The sequence below is a fragment of the Neolamprologus multifasciatus genome, chromosome 23 (assembly GCF_963576455.1).
Source record: "Neolamprologus multifasciatus chromosome 23, fNeoMul1.2, whole genome shotgun sequence".
Lineage (NCBI taxonomy): Eukaryota > Metazoa > Chordata > Actinopteri > Cichliformes > Cichlidae > Neolamprologus > Neolamprologus multifasciatus.
Window position 1 is genome coordinate 23,247,684 of NC_140460.1, and position 9,030 is coordinate 23,256,713.

Here is a 9,030-nt window from a genome sequence, read left to right on the forward strand (position 1 = left end):
GAGGCTGCAGTGGGGCCCTTGAACATGAGAACAGGGTTTAATAAGTAAACAGGAGAGGCAGAGCAAGGCGCTTCTGATCAGGGCTTATTTGCCCAGCCGAGCCCCTGGTACGCGCTACTAGCTGATTAGCCCTGCCGATTGTACCTTGTAATTGCAGTGCCTTGACCCCCTCCAGGCAAATATTAGATTTTAGTGGTTTAACCTTTCCAGTCGTCAGAGCGGGGTAAATTGCCCCACCAGATGTTAAGGAGCCCAGCGGTAGTCCGCAGCCCTTCTGATCAGCAGGGGAAAAAAGCTTACAGATTGAACCTTTTCTTTTTAATATTGTCTCAATTTCCTCTGGCCTTTCAAGCTGATTTTTCGCAGCGGTTTCCTTCCCCGAGAAACGGTCATACTCCGATCCTTATCCCTCCTCCTCTGATGTCGGGTTACAAGCGAGACGTATTATTTAAAATCAGTCCAGTCACAGTCATTAGCAGGGGACAAATGATCAATGAAGACATCAATTGCAGATATTAACCTAGCAATCAGCTCTTCAGTCGAGTCACTGACGATTTGTCAGCTGGGGAGGTTTAACACATCCACTGGGACGTCATGCAGAGGGGAAATGATGCCTGTTTACGCCACTGTTACTGTTTTAAAGAAGCACAGAGAGAAGATACCCTTGTAAGTAACACATTGCAGACGAAGCTACACGGCCTCCATTTCCTTTGCCTTATTTTCCACCCAAAGCTCTCCCTCTCTCTGACAGTAAGGCAGTGATTGATGTGGGACTCGCACAAAGCGTCCGTCCAGATGAAGCAAAGTGAAAACATTACTGCTAAAGCTGGAATTTCCCCTCGACTCTTCTGATCAGACCCGGCATTTGAAAAATTCTCCCAAATATGCAAATCTGCTCCCGACCGGAGGCCTGGTTTCGATCAGTCTTTGGAAGCCTGAAGAGCTGTGCCTAGCCAAAGCGTAACTTTGAAAAGGTCAAAGACACCACCTCGTTCTTTTGTTCATGATCTTATATGTGGTACGACCCCTGTGTTCTCTTGCTTTCACACACTTGTGCATGCAAGCCTTTGGAGGAAACCGTTATAGGATGCAACAGGATGAGGATGAGGATGGCGGAGGGGCAGCGGAAGTTATACTTAGGTCATTCCCAGACATTATGAGAGATCTCGGATTTCTAGATCCAGATCCTCTTCCTTCCCACCAGGCTAGGGCTAAGGAGGCTGGCAGCTGCGTCTCTAGGCCCTGCTTCACCTCTCGTCTAATAGTTTCCTTCCTCCCCGAGCCTCTCACCTTAAAAAACAGTCGGATTGAAGAAGGGCAGGAAAAATAGTCATCTTTTCATCCCAGCGATGGACTGAAGTAACCCTTCAGCTGGAGAGGTAACCGAATACTGCCTCCTGCTCGCTGTCTGAGAGGACAGAAAGGAGAGGCCAAGACGAGAGGGGGGCACCCAAAGTGGTTCCATGTGAGAAATGGAAGTGAAGTCTGGGAAAGACAAAGATTGACACCCTTGACACCCCTCCAACCCCCTCCTTGCCGACCGACTCAAACCGCCTTACCGATCTTTGTCTTCCAGCGAGGCTCGAACATCAGACAGTGTTGCTTTGTAGAAACTGGGGTCATGTCAGTGCAAAGAAATCATTTTTGACTGAATTTGAACATCACCGGCTCCAGTTTTGGGCCCACCCATATTTCCACCATCATGGTGCTGGTGTGTAGCCAGTTCTGCCTCTGGCTTCTGAAATGGGGGATACCACATAGAGTTTGAGAAGCATAGGCTACATTTACACTGCAGGCGAAAGCGCATCAAATCTGACTTTTTTTAACCCTATGCGACCCATATCCGATCATGTTATGACAGTGTGAACAGCACAAATCCGATATTTTTAAATCCGATCTGGGTCACTTTTGTACGTGGTACTGAATCCGATACATATCTGATGTTTTAGAAAGCGACTGCTGTTTGAATGGTCATGTCGCATTAAATCCGTCTTTTACGTCACTGACACAAGACAGATGCCAATTATTAGCGCCGGAGAAGCGCCCGAGAAGACATCATGAACGCTTCCTGGCCATCCAGTGAAACTGTTGGGAAGACAACGTGAACATTTTATTCGTACTGTATAATCTGCAGATTCTGACAGAAATCAGTAACTATCCTTTGAAGCATAGCCCCTCTCTAAAACAGCAATAAGGATAATTATTAGGCCATATGTAAATAACAAAATAACTTTATAACTTAAAGCAAAATTTGGAAATGTAAAGTCCGAAACAAGTCTTTATATTAAGGGCCATCAGTCAAACAATATTGTTTGGTCTGGGTGTAAACAGAGCGCGTTGTGTGTGACGTCTTCTTTTGCGCATGCGGGACACTTTGAGGGTTCACACTAGAGCACGTTTGCTGTCACATTTTATTTGTAGTGTGAACAAGCAGACAAAAAAATCGGATTTGATCGAAAAATTGGAATTGAGCATTAAGACCTGCAGTGTGAACGTAGCCATAGACACTGTAAAATGCTGCTGTTTGGCCCTAATCTGAAGACATTTGCTTCTGAACGCTTGAGGAGAATAAAAGCGTTAAGTCTCTCAGGGCGTAGACAGTTAATTATTACCGCCTAGAATCAGAAACAAGACCACTAAAGATGTGCTCATTTGCTACACATGGATGTTATTTATCCATTATCTCAAAGGAGCTCATCTCATAATTAAATACCTTTTAATAGGAGCGAACTCCTTATAAGAGCCATTAGGTGGTGTTCATTTCTAAACTTAGTGATAGCTCTATCTGAGAAAATAAAAAGTTTTACATTATTTTTTAAGATAACTGTTTTTACTGAAACCCATTGAGCAAAAGGATGTTTACACACTTTAAACTTTGATTTAATGAATTAATGGATATTGAAAAATGTTTCAATGATCAGCAATTCATGCAAAGGTTAAAAAGCGCGAAAATCAACCCTGTTCTACCTCTACTTTTAAGTGCTTAAAGATGAACGATTTTCTGGCATTTCTGCTCAAAAAAGCAGATTCGATAGGGTCAAAAGCTGTGGAAGGATTACCAAGCCCTTATTTTGACAACTCGCGTTTGCAGTTTCAAGAAATAACTTTCAGTCTTAGACCATTTTTCTGTGGTTTTGAATTTCAGGTGGTGGAGGGGTGAGGATTTGGGCTTACTTTGCAGCCACAGGACCTTGACATCTTACAGCCACTGAGTCAGCCATGAACTCCTCTGTATACCAAAGTATTTTAGAGTCAGATGTGAGGAAATCTGTCTGAAAGCTTGAACCAAACTGGGTCATGCAGCAGGACAATGATTCTAAGCAAAGCAGCAAATCTACAACAGAACGGGTGAAAAATAAAACTGACTTCAACATTGCTGCTGAAGGTGGTTCTGCAAGCTACTGAATCATGGGGTGGACTTAGTGTTTCACAGGACTCTAGGCAGTCTTTTTCATATAAGTATATATACATTTATGCCAGGGTGTATTACTTATTTCATTCTAATTCTGCTCTCTTCTTCAGTCTACTCCCGAACGTGCTTTTCTCTTACACTCAGTTCTCTTCCGATTTACCCGCCTCCTGAAGCTGCTGGTGCAGCAGCAGCAGCTCCAGTCTGTTCAGGTAGCTTTCAACCCCTTGTGGAGCCACTCTGAGGAGGAGGCCTAATATCTGCAGACATCTATGGCCACCGCCCAATCTGTTGCACGCTCCATTCATTTCACGCACTGCCAGAAGTGCTTTGTAATTATCCTGATATTGATGAAGGCTGATTCCAGCAGGTAATCGCTGGCAGTTCAGCTGTTTTTACGCATCTCAGCAAAATGTCTCTATCCATTACCAGTGGCAAATTAATTTCCACTCAATGGCCATACTCGTTGATAATCTCTGAATCAGTGTGTGTGTGTGTGTGTGTGTGTGTGTGTGTGTGTGTGTGTGTAAGAAGAACGATAAGTAATTCCTGTCAGAGCTCTGAACCATAGCATATAACTTGCTTTACCCCACACTGTGGGTGTTAGCCTGACACTACATAGTACACTCTGTGTTTTAGTCTCTGTGTGTATTGACTATTGGTTAAAGTAACAGTTTTTAAATGCTGCAGGGGTGGAAATGTTGTTCATTTTCTTTAATGTTACATATATATTACAATTACACATTTTAAACAGTATGACGTTATTAATAACCAAGTGCTAGGAAGACGGCCTGAGAATGGAAAAAGAAATTGATAGAGGAGCTGGTAATGGGAATAGGAACAGTAGTGGGATTTGAAATAGAAATGGGCATGGAGAAACTGGAATAAACAGGAATGATAGTGGTGTAAATGGGAAATGAAGTAAGCCAACTGGGAGTAAGGACACAAAAGACAGGAATATAAATGGACTAGAGATAGAATACACTCACTGGACACTTTATTAGGTGCACCTTGATAGTAAAGGGCTGAATCACCTTTTGCCTTCAGAGCTTTCTTACTTGTTTGTGGTATACATTCAGAAAGATGCTTCCAAGACTCATAAAGACTTCATGTTTAATGTAACTAGACCCAGTGATCCAGATCGTACTTACTCTCTGGTCCTTATGTGGTTTCATGAGTCTCCACAAACAACAGAAACACCGACCAAACAAAGTGAAGCTCAGAGCTCAGCTCAGGAGCTGAATAAACATTTTCTCCATTCTGTTGTTCACAATGAACCAGCTGTATGCTAAACAATATGCAGCATGTCAAGGTCACTGTGTGTGGCCCCGGTGGCCTAATGGATAAGGCACTGGCCTTTTAAGCCAGGGATTGTGAGTTCAAGTCCCATCTGGGGTGATTTCCAGCAGAGTGGCGCAGCGGAAGCGTGCTGGGCCCATAACCCAGAGGTCGATGGATCGAAACCATCCTCTGCTAACGCTTTTAGACAGAAGCTGGATTAGAAACTTGTTTGCACTCACTGGCCATGTCTTTAAATCTTCACAGATTTAACAAGGTGCTGGAAACATTCCTCAAAGATTTTGTTGGAGGCCTATCTCCCCTCACCACACTCCCTGCCGGTAACTGATGCCCTCAGGGGTCAGTGCATTGGTGCTTCTTAGTGTCCGGGGCTGGGCGCTCAAGTATGTACCAGCTCACTCCCGGTGGCTACTTGGCGGGGCCTGGTGCCTGTTGCTCGGTCAGGCCTTTTCCGGGGCAAAGGGGGCCCTCGGGCCTCCGGCCTCTCGGCCTGCGGCTCGGTTCACTCTGGCACAGCTGGCCGCCGGCAGGGCCGGCGGGCACGCCACTGCAGCCCCCTCTGGCTTCTGCTCCGTGGCTGCTGGGTGACCCCTCATCTGGGGCTCTCCTCAGCTCTTCCCAGGAGGGTGGCATGGATGCCCCTCCAGTGGTCGTCCTTGGGCTCTCGCACTCTGGGGCCTCTGGATGTCTGGGGCCTGGATCTCCTCCATGCCTGCTTCATGCCCTGGGGGACGGGGCTATGGCTCTCTACATCCTCTAGCACAGCGGTCCCCAACCTTTTTTGAGCCACGGACTGGTTTATGCCCAACAATATTTTCATGGACCGGCCTTTAAGGTGTCACGGATAAATACAACAAAATAAAACTAGTACCGGTACCAAAAAAAAGAAAATTTATTCATAACACACGTGAAAACCGAGTAAACGATAAAAACGATAACAAAATAACGCTGAAAACCAATAAAAACCCTGAAAACTATACATTTCACACCTGAGCCTCAACTCTCGCGGCCCGGTACCAAACGACTCACGGACCGGTACCGGTCTGAGGCCTGGGGGTTGGGGACCGCTGCTCTAGCAGACCGTTACATGGGGAAACCTTTTGAATACAAGCGCGCTGATCCACACAGGTGTGCACACGGGTGTTCACTGTTCGTAGACATAAACTACACCTTTATTGGCTGCTACTCCAAAGCACATTGTGCGCTGTCGGTCCTGCGTGCTGCACAACAACATTCAATATTTAGTATTTACTGCTGTTTACACTTAGTGAGATTAATGCGATGGTGTTGTGTTTAGTATGTTGCTCTGTTTTTTTTGCTTGTTTTCGCTTCTTTTGCCCTCAACAGGTGATCCAGGAGATTTTTTTTTCTCTTCTCTCTCTTTTTAAGTGCCCTTTCTCACTGTCCCTCTTCCCTTCTGTTTTTCTTTTCCTTCATCTTTCTTTCTCCCTTTCCTACCCCTCAGTCATGTCTGTCCCGTCTGTAACAACTGAAAATAAAATAAAATAAATAATAACAACTAGAGATGGCACGATACCACTTTTTTATGTCCGATACCGATACCGATATCATAAATTTGGATATCTGCCGATACCGATATGAATCCGATATAGTGTGTTTTTTAATCAACAAAACGTTTTTTTAATATCTTGCTGCATTTTGTATAAGTTTATACTCAAGTTTAAATAAATAACAACACTAAAGCTATTCTGTTATACCTGTATGTAAAAAATACACTGCGTCCAAAATATGTCATAGTTCAGCAATACTGATCAATCTAATAAAGTTAAACCTGCTCCATCCTCCCTATTCTGGTATTTTAAAGAGTACTTAGAAGAAATTTTAAGCAACCTAAATAATAGGGTTGCAAACTCCCAGCAAAAAAAAAAAAAAATAGGGAACCACCCTCCACCTCATGATGCTTAATCGATGTAATCAAATTTAATTTGATGCAGGGGGAAAATGCACAAAAATAAATTATTTTTCAAGAATAATTAAATAGATTCAACATCTTTCTTCAACAGAATTGCAGACTGCAAAGATGGTATCTTCCCAAAGGAAAAAGTACTATAGCTTACTAGGGTATATTAGACTTAACAGTTACTATATACAGTAATGGACTTCTATATATTTTACACAAGATTAAAACTTTGGGTGTAAGAGTCAGATAATTATTTATTAAAAACTAGACATTTTAAATGAGAATAAGAAAGAAAAGTATGTCTTTGTGCCCCCTTTTCCCTGTTCATGCCCTATCGGCCCCCCTGCTAAACTTTGCTAGATCCGCCCCTGCACAATTGCCAGCCGTCAGCTACGTAGAAAAAGATCCTGGTGTAGAAAGTAATATTAAATAAATTCTAACAACAGCTTATCAAGCTTAAACGTGCTGCTGTTGTTCAGCCGCTGGTTTCCTCTTTCTGGTGAGAAGTGGGCCAAAAACTAAGAAGAGAGACGGACTCGCGACAGAAAAGCCGATCAGCTGATCATTAAGATGTTTCACGATTGAAGCAGCAGGAGAGAGAGAGAGGCAGTCGCTCCAGGTATGGTTGTTAAGCTTAACGTGGGAACGCTTTACAGACATTCAGAGATGAACTTACACACTTGCTTTACTTCTCTCTGGGAAAACGTCCTCATAGATGAAATGTTTGCTAGCAAGGCTACAAATACACACAGGGGCTCTATCACGTGATGCACACTGCTGCTACGTGCTACGGTTATGAGCCGAGTTATGCCGCATAGCAAGTTTTGTGAGGTGCTTTTTTGATATTTAATGGATCGGATTACATTTTTTATTTCTCGCCGATATCCGATCCAGTAATTTACGTCAGTATCGGACCGATACCGATACGTAATATCGGATCGGTCCATCTCTAATAACAACAAAGGTCGATCAAATGGACCAATACATCAAGGCCGTGATGATCCACTTGGCAAAGCAAATCCATTAGGTATCCTTGTTGGTCTTCAGACAACAATTCTGACGGCTAAAGAACCAAATGGGACAGGCAAAACAAAAAACAAAAAAAACCTAATGTAGACAGCTGTGCCGGATGTGGTGAAACCACACAGCAGTACAGCTTTGGGGTAAGCTGTTTAGAAGTTTAGATTGCAAACAAGTAAAATATTAAATTTTATAGCGCTAAAAATTTTCTGTGACCAGCAAATTCGAAAAAAGAAAAGACAAAAGGCCTTAAAACTTGAGCTTAAAAACCTGAGTGTGTTTTTTTTATTACCCACATACAGAAAGTATTCAACCTCTGACCTCTGCTTCAAGCTCAATATATTGATCTGAAGGTGAAAGTGATAATAATGTCATAAAGAGCTGTTTAACTCTGCCATTGTTTGTATTGACAGCATACAGACATATAGTATAATATATAAGGCTTCTAAATATCACATTACTTTATTTTTGACTTTGTTATGTTGCTGATGATCTGCTGGAGGTTTCTTCCTGTTAAAAAGGTGTTTTTCCTTCCCACTGTCACCAAAGTGCTTACTGGTAAGCAGTCATCTCTCTATTATTGAAGGGTCTTTACCTTACAGTATAAAGCAGCTTAAGGCGGCTGTTCTTGTGATTTGGTGCTGTATAAATGAAATTAAACTGAACTGAATAACAATTTGAAACTTCAAACAAAATAAACTTGAAATTTACCCACATAAATAAAAAATATTATGTGTTTTAATATAAAGTATATTAAAGGGGTTCAATAGAGCAAATAACAAGAGCCTACATTTTGCACTTGTTTTTACTACAAACTTACTATACATATATGTATGTAGCTGCCTAGGTGTAGGTTTGCACTCTCAGAGGGCTTCTTGTTCCTTTTGGTGGTTCAGTGAAAGTTAATGCTAAAAGTGTTGAGTTTTGCACAGCTACGATGCCACTTGCAGAATCAGACTAACATCAGTGCTGGCTTAAAAAATTATTCTTTGCCCTCATGAACACGAAGCAGTCATTTTGAGTCAAATGCATCTTAAATGAATAAATCAAAGGTTTATTTGTTTTAAAAAAATGATTTTTAAGGAAAATATGTTTGGGATACACTGGATGCCTACCAGTAAAGTTAATCTCATTTTGACCAGTTTCCATTACATTTAACGTTTTACAGCATGAACGTTTTTTTTTCTTTAACTAAAACTAAACTGAAAGTAGATGTGAAAAAACATTTTGAACAAAAAACAGAGATAACATATCTTTAATTTTACTTTTTGTTCATTTTGGCCTGTTGACGCAGGCGTGTTTATTAAGATTTTGGATCACTCTACAAACTTGAGTTAATGATGTTCAAGAACTTCTGTGTTTTTATTTTACTACCTGTACT

The 9,030-nt window shown here is 42.1% G+C and overlaps 1 non-coding gene across 1 annotated transcript; it reads left to right on the forward strand.

The window, feature by feature from the left end:
• Positions 1–4,734: 4,734 nt before the first annotated feature.
• Positions 4,735–4,807, forward strand: trnak-uuu (transfer RNA lysine (anticodon UUU)). The gene has a single exon. It is a non-coding gene; the product is annotated as a tRNA-Lys (tRNA).
• Positions 4,808–9,030: the final 4,223 nt, after the last annotated feature.